This window comes from Harmonia axyridis, chromosome 1, assembly GCF_914767665.1.
Source record: "Harmonia axyridis chromosome 1, icHarAxyr1.1, whole genome shotgun sequence".
Taxonomy (NCBI): domain Eukaryota; kingdom Metazoa; phylum Arthropoda; class Insecta; order Coleoptera; family Coccinellidae; genus Harmonia; species Harmonia axyridis.
This window is the reverse complement of record NC_059501.1, coordinates 72,433,531-72,446,005: the sequence shown is the minus strand read 5'-3', so window position 1 is coordinate 72,446,005 and position 12,475 is coordinate 72,433,531.

The following is a 12,475-nucleotide window of genomic DNA, read 5'->3' as shown; positions in this document are numbered from 1 at the left end:
AGTTTTCCTATTGCTATTTCTTATCGGAAAAACTTTGCCATGATTCTCAATATTCTGAAAAAGACTAGTTCTTTTTGACCTTGATATGCGATATGTTTTCGTAAATGCGTAAATGGCATATGGTAAAAGTGGATAACCTTTATTCTTTTATAATTCTTTTGTTATTATATATTATAGAATTTGTCGTTCATTTTATTATTTTTTTTCATCTCCTTGAGGGTTAAGTACACTGGGCTAGTTTACAAGCTACAAGCAGGCTTTTTCACAAGCAGCTCGTAAACTAGACCAATGTACTCGATGCACTCGCTCCGTTAGCTGCGTGTAAAAATCGTATTTATTTCACTCAACAACTGGAGTTGTTTCATTTCAGACTGAGTCGTTTGAAAATTGCATCCCTTAACGATTTGTTGCTGTAGTCTTTATCTTTAAGATTCCACAACGTAGGAAATTGTTGGTATACATGTGAAAGCAATGAAATATTACTCGTGTTCCATTTCATCTTCAACATAATCTAGGTATTTCTTCCTAAACAAAACCACCAATAGTTTAGCAAATTTCCATAATAACCTAACCTAACAGTAAACAGTAGATATCAACACATAGTTTCCACACGCCATAATACTCGACTACTAGCCCACTCGCCGAATCGTCGGTTTTTTACAATCGGCCGTAAACTCGCCCCGTGCACTTTAGCCTTTATAACGGGTGTTTTTTTTCGAGGTATATAACTTTGAATTAACATTACTGATCAAGATGGCGAACGATTTAACAGTTGTCAAGTGAGTTATTCTCAGTTTGATTCGGCAATTCATCACGAATAGACTCGCGCCTGAACAACGCTTGCAAATAGTGCAATTTTATTTAGAAAATAATGGTTCTGTGCGGAATACGTATCACGCACTACGTCCATTAGCGATAAAGCGCACTTCTGGTTGAATGGCTACGTCAACAAAACTGCAGCATTTGGAGTGAAGCTAATCCTCAAGTGTATGTCGAAACACCGTTACATCCAGAAAAACTGACCGTTTGGTGCGCTTTATGGGCTGGTGGAATCATTGGTCCGTACTTCTTCAAAAACGATGATGGCCAGAACGTAACAGTCAATGGTGATCAGTATAGAGCCAAGATTACTAACTTTTTCATTCCTGAATTGAACAACCATGATGTCCAGGAGCTGTGGTTCCAACAAGACTGCGCAACATGTCACACAGCTCGTGCCACAATCGATTTATTGAAAGACACGTTTGGTGACCGCCTAATTTCACGTTTTGGACCTGTGAATTGGCCTCCAAGATCTTGTGATTTAACACCGCTAGACTACTTTCTTTGGGGCTATGTAAAGTCATTGGTCTATGCGGATAAGCCACAAACCCTTGACCATTTGAAAGACAACATTTGGCGTGTTATTGCCGATATATAGCCACAAATGTTGGAAAAAGTCATCGAAAATTGGACGTCCAGATTGGACAACATCCGAGCCAACCGTGGCGGTCATATGCCAGAAATCATATTTGAAATGTAATGCCACAAAATTATCTTGCGGATAAATAAAATTTATGTCAATCGAATAATCCATCGTTGTTTTATTGCAATTTAAAGTTTTATAGCTCTAAAAAAACACCCTTTACATGCTACACAAGGGCGACAATCTAAAATTTTTCTCTTTTATAACAGCAGTATTTCCTTGATTAACCAAAGAGCAAGTTTGCAATTCGTAAGAGTCTATCTTTTTCAATTACAACGCGCAACAATCATTTGGACAAAATCTAGTGACGATAGATCGTAACAAAGTTCCTATTCTTCGTCAAGATTTAGAACAGTTGTTGGATTTCCCCAGAAGCAATGACTGGCAATCGTCTACGGCGGATGACCGGCGTTGCAAAATGGCGGATGCACATCGGCGTGATCGATACCTACGGTTTTCCCGTATCGATCGAAATCTACGTACTCCGAACCGTAAAAAAAATCGATTTTAAGCCGAATCATCGCGGATCGGGCTTCCCTAAATCCAGTTCGTCGTATTGCGACATTGAAACGACGTCGGCACGTCAACGGAATAAGAATCGTCTTCGGCGCTCATGTCGGCCGGCACGCGGTTCCAGTACGGTAGACGCATACTAAACAGGTGGATGAAACGACGGACTGGCCCGTGGGCATGAATGGGCAGCGTTTTACGAAGAGATTTCGAACGCGAGATTCCGGGAAAATCGGTTGGATGTATGAAAAATCGGAATGTACGGGTTTGGATTTCGGTTTTTTACTTCCTGTGAGTAAAATGGACGCATTTGGGGCATAGTAAGTGGGCTGGGCCGATTTGCAACGGACTATGTACTTTTCAAATAAATAACGTTTTACGATAAACAGCAAGAATTGAAAATGGCAAAATGAAAATTTAATGAAAAGCTGCAAAATAGTTTGGCGGAACTGGTAATAAAATTGCTAAACGTGTATTGTTTTGGAACAGCATTATTTTTCTCTTTTTGAATCAGTGACAACGCCAGCTTTTAAGAATATGGGGGCCAAGGAGGGGCCAGGATTTTGTAAGAGCCGATAATCGAAAAAATTAAAGAGTAAAAGAAATTTAGGAAATATTATTAATATTTCTTAACATATTTAATAATGATAATAGCTTTATTATCCAACAGTTTAACCTATTTACAGGACAATACGAATATACAATACAAAAAATAACAAAAGATAGCAAAGAAACAAAAAAAAAAATTTTACATGATCTTAGATACTTTCCCTGAAAAATAATGAATTGGCGACTTGACCAAATTTCTCCTTGATGAGCAAAATATATCTTGGCAAACCAAAAATGAATTAATTAATATTTAATGAAAAAGATAGTAGTGCTGGTAGTGGTAGTGGGTATTGGGGACAGCAAAAATGTAATGGGGTGGGTCCCAATGGCCTCCCTCCACCGTCGCCACTGTTTTAATTTGACGCAAAGTGAAAAGTGGTAAAGGTGCAATAATCTGGTGATCTTGATTTGAAAAATTACTCGCGAACATTGGTAACACACACACACAAAATGGAAAGGCCAACCTAAAACCAAAAGTTTTGGTGAAATCTGAAATGTATATGCGCTCTTATGAGATATTTAGATTGTCAGATATGAGTGTCGAATATCCAGTTTCCATATGGAACCAATTCATTATTTTGCTTGTTCACTTTGAACAATTCAAAAACATGAATTTTCGATATTTGTTTGTTCTAAAATGCATTAAAGAACTTGAAATGAGGCACCTTCTTAGTGTATATTCGTATATTTAATTGGATTATATTTATTAATTAATTTAATTTAATTAATTTTTTTCGATTGCCAGTAAATATTGATTTTGCAGACACGTTTCAATCAGCAAAGTATTACTTTTCCTCTCTAGGCAGATTGACTGCCTTAGTGCCTTGGCTGAATTCCTAGCCTAGCTATGCTCGGCTGTGAACTATCAACCGCGGCATTCAATCTACTACTTTGCTGCCTAGTAAAACAGATTACTATTTCACAGTTTTTCAAAATGAATTCAAAATAAAAAATTAGGAAAAGTAGAAAAACACATTTGAGCTATTCAGAGCTTTCTCATAGACCCTATACATATATTATAGGAACATAGGTCTATCTCATTGCAGAAAGATGTCTATTCTTTCCTTATTTTGATCCGCGAATGGTCTAAAACTATATTAGAGTAATAGTTCGTGGACCACAGACTTACGTCATAGTATAAAAGCTGAAATTCATCACTTGGACAGAAACTTTGCTTAGTAGAAACCTCTCGCCTGACATCACCAAAGTTGGCAAATTTAAGCTACTGAATAACAGTAACTTTCAAAGGAATATTACTGTTATTTAGTACTTTTTCACAGTTTATAATGAAACATTCATGAGTGAAATTTAATATTCAATAAGCATTTATCCATTTTGATTTATTGGTTAATCTATTTTAGAATTGTTGCAACTGAACTCTAAAGTGTGAAATTTGGCCAAAAATCAGTCTCTACCTACTCCAACTGTTATAATTTTCACAATATTGTCATCTTCACGTTCTGTTATGCCTGTGATAAGATCTGCTGACACAGATATCATGAAGTATTCTGTGACTTTTGTATAGCACATAATCATGTTTAACTCATGAATTGTTCTGTTTAACATTGACCAAAATAACAAACTAAGACGATATCGGGTCGCAAAACAGTTTAACGATAAAGGTGACATTTGCGGATGTTCATTCGGCATACTAATGAAAAACTTATTGTTTTCGATTGTTCTGAACGAAAATATTTTGACAGCGTACGTCCGTTCGGTTTGACAAATCACCCTACGGATTATAATGCCGTGAAATGAATAACTACGTGAAATTCTGAACACATTACAAAATTGCACTCAATTTACTTCATCTCAACAAAGAGGATAATATCTCTTTTATATTCTTGCTAATGGTAGACTTAAAATCTTAGTGAATTCCAGTTTCGAACAAAGGTATGTAATTTTCTATTTTGACCGCAAAAGTAGGTAGTTACCAGCCGAAACGTCATCTTATCTGTTTCGTTTAATTGACTTGGGCGTTACTCTTTGGAAATCCATTTAATTAGTAATAATTAGTAGAAATTAGAATAACTCGTGCTCAATATCGATATCTGATTTGTGTAGATATTGATCTATTTGACAACTTCTCGTCTCATTTGGTTGATAAATAAGCCTCAAAATAGGTGCGTGATTTTCTTCTTCTAAATTGTAATAAATTACTTGATGGATTGGCTGCAACTTATATTACAGTGTACATTTCAGTGTACATCAAATAACAAATAGCACGTAACAAGTATCAGATAACAATTAACAAGTATAAGTTGAATATTGGGTCTCGATTACAGTGTTTATGCAGCGAAATCAATTAAAAATAGAAGCTGACCAACTTTCCACTTGAACGTCGTTTGCCAAAATCTTGAATGTTCATTACAGTTCACACTGGTTTTTTGTTTTTTATCAAAGAATTATTTTTATTCATTTTAAATTGAATATGTCGAAAGTGTCCTTGAAGACTTTTTAAATAAATACAATATTTTTCGTGCAAAGTCCTTCCAATATTTCAGAGTAAGGAATTTTTGAATATTTTTATAATTTTTTCTACTGATATTTTCAACCTTTTTCAAGTTGTTCTTAGGAAATTAAGGTGTTCTTAGGAAGTTAAGATGAATAATAATAATAGTATATTATTCTGGTAATAGTATATTATTTCACAAGGAGAAGAAGTGTCACTTTTCATGGTGAGCATGACAATCTGGAGATCCACCTTTCAATTAGATTTATATTTACGATCGTTAAAATTGGGTGATTTGCTTAGTTACAGTTGTCATGCTAAGTTAATTTCAACAGACATGAAGAATAATAGTTGGTAGTTATCGTTGCTAGCTACTCTGCCCTCCGAGGGACAGAAAGGTAAATCATCGTTGACCTAACAACACTTTTTCCTTCAGCGGAGGAACAATAAAACTATGCGATGATCCTGTCAGTAGAGTCAGTCAAAATATGAATTTGTTTTTATACGTTTGAAAAATATAGTATATTGTCCAAAAAGTGGGGAAAGTTCAACATTACTCACGAGTATGGAAGATTGTGGCAAGAACCTGAAAGGCGAGTCTCGCAAACACAAGTGAGAAAAGGAATTTTCCTACAACTGCTATGAAAAGTAATGTATTCTTCATAGCTTACTGAATTTCAAGACTAACTATGTATTGCCCATTCTGTGAGAAATATTATTCCTCACGGCACTTATTTGCTCACACCTCGCTGGATAAACCAATTGGGGAAAGACGTTTCTATGGAAACGCAAGAAATGCATAGATACTGTAGATGAGGTACATTACTTGTATTATTTAAATTTTTGCAATTGTAGGAGAAGTGTAGTGTGCAGCATGTGGAGAAAGTCCAACATTTCTCACGAGTGCAGAAGTTTGTGGCATGAGCCTGAAAGGCGAGTGTCGCAAAACACACGAGCGGGAAAAGGGAGTTTTCCTACAACTGCTATGGAAAGTAGGTAGCGTATTCTTCATAGATTACTGAATTTCAAAACCATGTATTGCTCATACTGTGAGAAATATTATTCCACACGGCACTTTGCCCTCACCTCGTTCGATAGACCTATGAAATAGGTCTTTTGAGGAGTCGTTTCAATGGAAACACAAAAAATGAACAGATACTGTCAACGAAGGCCACTTTGAATCGAATTGGGTACCTTACTTGAAATATTTAAATTTGTGCAGTTGTAGGAAAAGTGTAGTGTGCAACAAGTGGAGAAAGTCCAACTTTTCTCGCGAGTGTGGAAGTTTGTGGCACGAGCCTGAAAGGCGAGAGACTTTTCAAAAGCCTGATTTAATTGGTCTAACAAGCGAGTTGTGGGCAAAGTGCCGTGAGAAATAATATTTCTCACAGTGTATAGTTTTGAAATTCAGAAAGCTATGAAGAAAACGCTACTTTTCATAGTAGTTTTAGGAAAAAATTCTCGCAAATTAATAATATTTTATAGGTTTTCTGTGTATGCTATCGAAATATTTGGCGTTGACAAAAACAAGTAAAAATCCGATCGATATCTGTATGGGACGTCAAAGTTCATGTCGGAAATATATCGGGCGGCGGAGAAAAGCGCCGAACTTTCCAAGATCGCTCTTCGTAACTGTCAAACAACCGGCCAATTACCAAGTAACGACGTTACATCGACTCTGATTCACTCCATTTTCGAGGAACCGGCTCGCTCTCTCCTCACAGCACAGGTCGGGGACGCATGCAGTTAATCAATTCGAAATGGGTCATTGGGACGTGGCGGGAAATCTCTTACTGAATTTCTTACCCCGCGGCGATCTTCTTCGTCTCGTCCGCCCGCCGCCGATTTTCGGAGAAAGATTCGGGGGGAGGATGAGTAAAGAGACCTGAGTTGATGGGCCTGTTGAATTTCGGACGTTCCGTCTCTATTGTTCCGAGTTTTCCGAAAAACTTCGCGACGAATTTCCGAGAACGGTTTCGGGCACGTAGGGACCTGTAGCTTTAGATCGTTTGTATCGATAAGGACGAAAAAGCCGAAAGAGACAGTTCTGCACTGGGGTGGTGAAACGTCTTATGAGCTTGGTTGACATTCTGAGATGACTTTTTGTAATGGGAATAAAGGACCAGGCACCGCTTCAAAGGGAAATTGGCTTTCGGTGAATTTACTCTAATTTTTGTTGTAAAACGCGCGAAGCTGATCAAATATCTTCTCTATTGCATCAACGCTCTCAATTCAACCGCTAAAATTATACAGGGTGTATATGAATAGTTGCGAAAAATTTTAGGGGACGATTACTTGCAAAAAAATAGGGTGGGTCTTTCCTATGAACTTTTTTTTTAGCCTCCCCCTGTTTAATTACAGTCCTCTAAAGATGGCATCCGAAAAGTAGTTTTTAATTTGTGAAAAGTTTATAAGTGTTCTGTTTCGTTACATTCATTTTATGTTTGTACCAGTTCTCGATGAAAATATCGCTTTGATATCCTCCAATTGAATGAATTTAAGGTCGAAAATAATTCCAGCCTCCACAATTCATACTATCATATTATCTGTTGATAGTTTTTTTCCCTCAAAAACCCAGAATTTTAACAAAAATCTACGAGAGACCCATTCGTTAAGACTGGATCAGTCTATCCAAAATTAACTTTATTGAAATATGAATATAGAAAAAGTTATTTCGAAATAAGTTTGAGGGTGGATTTTCCTACCCCTTGGAATCATAGAGGAACACCACCAAACATTTTTTTTTAATGCCTTCTCGCCCGCATAAAATGTCAGCTCAATTTCATTTTTGTGAATCTTTTAGTTTTCAACAAAAAAATTAATAACTAATAATTAATTGTCTTGTAGTCCTACTGTTTCATGATGGTTATGCCAGTTTATTGAATTTTTATTAATCTCCGCCACAAGTTGGTTATATAAGAACCAAAACTTATAATTCATTTATTCATCACAGTTTACTTACTACTTGGGATTTAAAAAAAAATTGGATTTTCATGATGAACTAGGGAATTGTTTGAAATTTTTTTTCGGAAGTGGTAGCAGATACGCCAGAACTACAAGAAACCAAAAATTGTAGGACCGGACCAATTTTCTCTACATTTCTCTAATAGTCAACCATTTGGATTTTTCTGAGGATTAATAGAGAATTGTTTGAATTTTTTTCTCGGAATCGTTAGCAGATTCGAAGAACTACAGAAAATCAAAAATTGTAATACTCGAACAAAGTTTCTCTTTACATTTTTCTAAACTACCATGTGGTCCACTAAAAAAAAGTTCTGGAGGAAAGAAACGGCCACTGTTCCAGACAAAATGTCATCCCTGCAGATTTGCATTCAAAATCAGCATATCACACATGATGACAACTTAATTGGAATATCTACGCCAAATTTGAGTTGAATATCTTGTGCAGGAAAGGTGATGTGAAGGAAATTCTTGAGAAAAAATCAAACTTTAACACCCTGTATCTCGAACACAAATAAGCGTTTGCAGGTCCAAATTTATTGTGAAAATGATGGACAAAAATTGGAATAGTAATACTGTGCTGATTGATATGTGTCAGCAAAATCAATATTTGCTGTCAATCGGAGAAAATTGAAATTTATTGCAAGATTTTTTGACTTGGTAGTAAAAACACATAAAATATTGATATTCAACTTAAATTTCGAATGGCACTTGTCTTTAGAAGTGCAAAAAATTGATCTCTGAAAATGACAACAATATCTGATAATGAATAATTGCCCTATAAGGAAAAGTGAAAGACGAAAACTTAATGAAAACATAAAGAAAATCAGCTACCAAACCGACCCTTGCGGAACGCCCCTCCAAAGTGGGACTCCCCCAAACCACCTACATACGAAGACGGCGCGGAAGATCTTCAAAGACCTTCAAGTCCATCATCCGGTTCTCGGATCCGATTAGAAATCGGACGATCGCCAATATAACACTTTTACTCATCGTCCGCGCTTCCTAGAACGGCCGTCTAGCCGTCCGACGACGCCGGTGCGTAACGCGAAGTTACGAAAAAAAAATTAACATGAGACGAACTTGAAGTCTCTCCGAATTGTTCCGTTGACCTCTCTCCGGGCACCACTTCCGAATTCCTCCGCTCTTTTTCGGCGAAGAGATGATCTTCTTCTATCGAGGAACGCCCAGATTTATCGTTTATCGGTACCCGCGGTCCACTGCCGAAAATTACACGGAATTACGGCTAGACTGGTCCAGATGAATAACTCATTCTGGAATCGGAACGTTGTAATTTCGTGTTTTGGGGGGGTCTTTGAGATGACCGGGTTGCGGTGGTCGCGAGGGCAGAGACGGCTTCTTGGAGTAGGTACCTTAGTTCTATGGTGGTACTCCTATAATCTTAAAGTACCACCTATGGTTGACTTAATGAAAAACTCACTTATGTAACATTGGATATTACTTGAAGTACCTTGGTTCTATTGAGGTACCACTATAGTCCGGAGGTACCACCTATGGTTGACTTAATGAAAAACTCACCTTTGCAACATTGGAGAATTCTTGAAGTACCTTGGTTCCATGGAGGTACCACTATAGCTCTGAAGAAACATTTCTGGTTGACTTATATGAAATTTGTTTCTTTGTTGGTACCCGCTATCGCCCGCTGGGGTACTACTATAGTCCTGTATCACCGCTTCATATATTAAGAACAATTTTTATATTCCGCTTCAATTTTTTCATAGTCGCGCTGATCATGGAGGCAGAGATCAGAGATGCATTCAAGTCAAACTAATTTTATTTTACTCACAAACTTGACTTAACTTTTTACGTAAAAAAGTTTGACTTGATTTGTGTATCTTTACGTTTGGCTTGAAATCAAACTTCTTCAAACAGTTTGAAGTTTGAATATCATATTGCGCAACATGCCTGATCATGTACCCTGCTACTCCGCAAATAAGTTCATATTTGGAAGGATACGCGCTTGGCTTGTTTCGTTTTTTTTTTAAGTGTGTGTGGCGTCTGAACTCGAAATCCCTGAACCTGAAATTTTTTCATGTAGCTCATGCAGCTCGGAATACGTACCAGAAAAAATTGAATCTGATTTTGAAGATTCCCCCTTCAAAAAGTATGAGAAAAAATCTGTAGACGAGGCAAAATTAATCAACAACAAAATATACAGATTTTTTGACGTTGCGGCAGGCATTCTAAAACAATGAAAATTGTGAAGTGCGAAAATGAAGAACAACGGTATAAAATTCCAAGAATGAAACTAGTTCTTTAACGACTTTTGAAGAACAGCTACAAAAAATTGTATGAAGTAGAATTTGTTTTTGTTGTTTTAAATTAATGTAGGTATTAGTTGTACCTACCTACTATATTAAACATAAATATTTTACTAATTCAAGGTATATCTACCAAATAAATTATTTTTCAAACTAGTTTGACAAAAAGTTTGAATTTTAAAACCTGTTGTCTAGTTTGATTTTACTTCAATAATATGTCAGAAATATTGACTTGAGTTTGACTTAATTTCGAGTCAATCTGAAACATTCAATTCAAACTTGTGCACAAGTAGAACTTGTGCAACTCTAGCAGAGATGGCTCCTTGAGGTAGGTACTTTGATTCTATAGGTATAGTGGTACTACTATAATCTTGAAGTACAACCTCTGATTGTTTAATGTGAAATACTATTTGATGTTACTTTGGTGGTACTATCACCTGATGGGGTACCCTGAAGCATCAATCAATGTTAAAAACGGCAAATATTCGAGAAAAGAGCTGATTCATCCTTTCATGCGACAATTCCGTCCTTGAAGACCACATACCTTCAGGTATACACAGATATTAATCATGATGTCATTATTTTCAATTAGTTCATCTAGATGATGATATAATCCCTTTATTTTTTAATTCTGCTTGCAATTTCTTGATTCTGATGAGGCGATAAAGCTTGAAATTTATATTTGATCTTTACATGATTTACAGTGGGTTTCATAAAACTTTTATTGTGGTGGTTTTACTCGATCAAATCATTACTAAGTTCAAAAAAGTTCTTACTCTTGACAGCCCTATAATAGCTACCCCTAACTTTTTATTTTCAAATGCAGCCCCTGTATATTGTTAGTGAAAATTGCGTGTCATTTTATTTGGAATACAACGATAGCACATACTTGGTATTTTTTCATTAATAACAACCAAAACATTAACATTTTGTGTCTTCTTTCACGTTATTTATTTATCCTCATAAAAATGAAATGCCTCCACCCATGTTTGTACAGACTTACATATGAGGAGTAGATGAATTTTTTGTTTTAAAAAACGGAGAAATAATAAGATAATAAAAAATTTGAAACACTTGCTTCAAATGTTTGTTCGAATTGCAAAGTAGGTATTTTGGTTGCAATTCATACTTCACAAAATGTTAATGTTTTTGTTGTTGTTAATGGAAAAATACCAAGTATGTGTGATATCGTTTTCCGTTGTGTACATATTTGATCATCATCTTTGATTTAGTTCTTACAGCGGTGTTTTATTATTTCATTGCAAGTGTATATATTATTACATTCACTTTTTTTCATACACCTAGAAGTACTTCGGTGTTGTGATTTGACAGATCCATTATTCCAGATTAAGTTTTCGAATAGAGGAAAAACACACGATCAGGATCAAAATAAGTATCTAGTAAATTATGATTCAGGAATTTCAGACGTCAGACTTGTAGATTAAGAGTTTAAATAAAAACGAAAAACAAATAATAGCTTATTGTTCATATAGGATAACTCTTTACTAAACAATCATTATAAATTGTATTTTATGGAGTAAACTTCATTATATTGCAAATGAACTAATCTCATACAATATTACATCACGATTCTAGTGTGGAATTGTGATATGGGAAATGTTATTTTGAGGGAACAGTTGTGGTTTATTTTCGAATATTTATTGAGTCTTCAGAGCTAAATTGGAAAATTATATGAATTTCGGAATTTATGATCTTTTTTTTAATGAAGTACGTATTCAGTTATTTTCATGATTCGTAAAATATCTGAAAAACGTTGTCAAAGCGTGAAATATTGAGATTTTGAACTGCGTTGTAGAGTTGACGATTTGGAACATATTTTTTTCTTTTCAAGTAGGTATGTGTTTTCATATGATTCATTCAAATATTTTAATTTTGGAATTTGTCCCATAAAATGTTGAAGTGATAATTGGCACTCGTATAAGTCGTAATGTATTTAAATTTAGTAGTTTTTTCAAACAAATAATTCATTTCTATCGACATTTCAGCATATTCACACAAAATAACAAGAATATTTGACATGATATATCGTTTTCTTCGACCTAGAAGTTTCTACTTTGCTATAATCGAGTAAAATTCACGTTTTATCCTGAACATCACAGATCACTTTACACAATACGAAAATAAGAACACGGACATAAAGGCTGTCAGACTTTTTCTGTAATATTTAATCCTGAT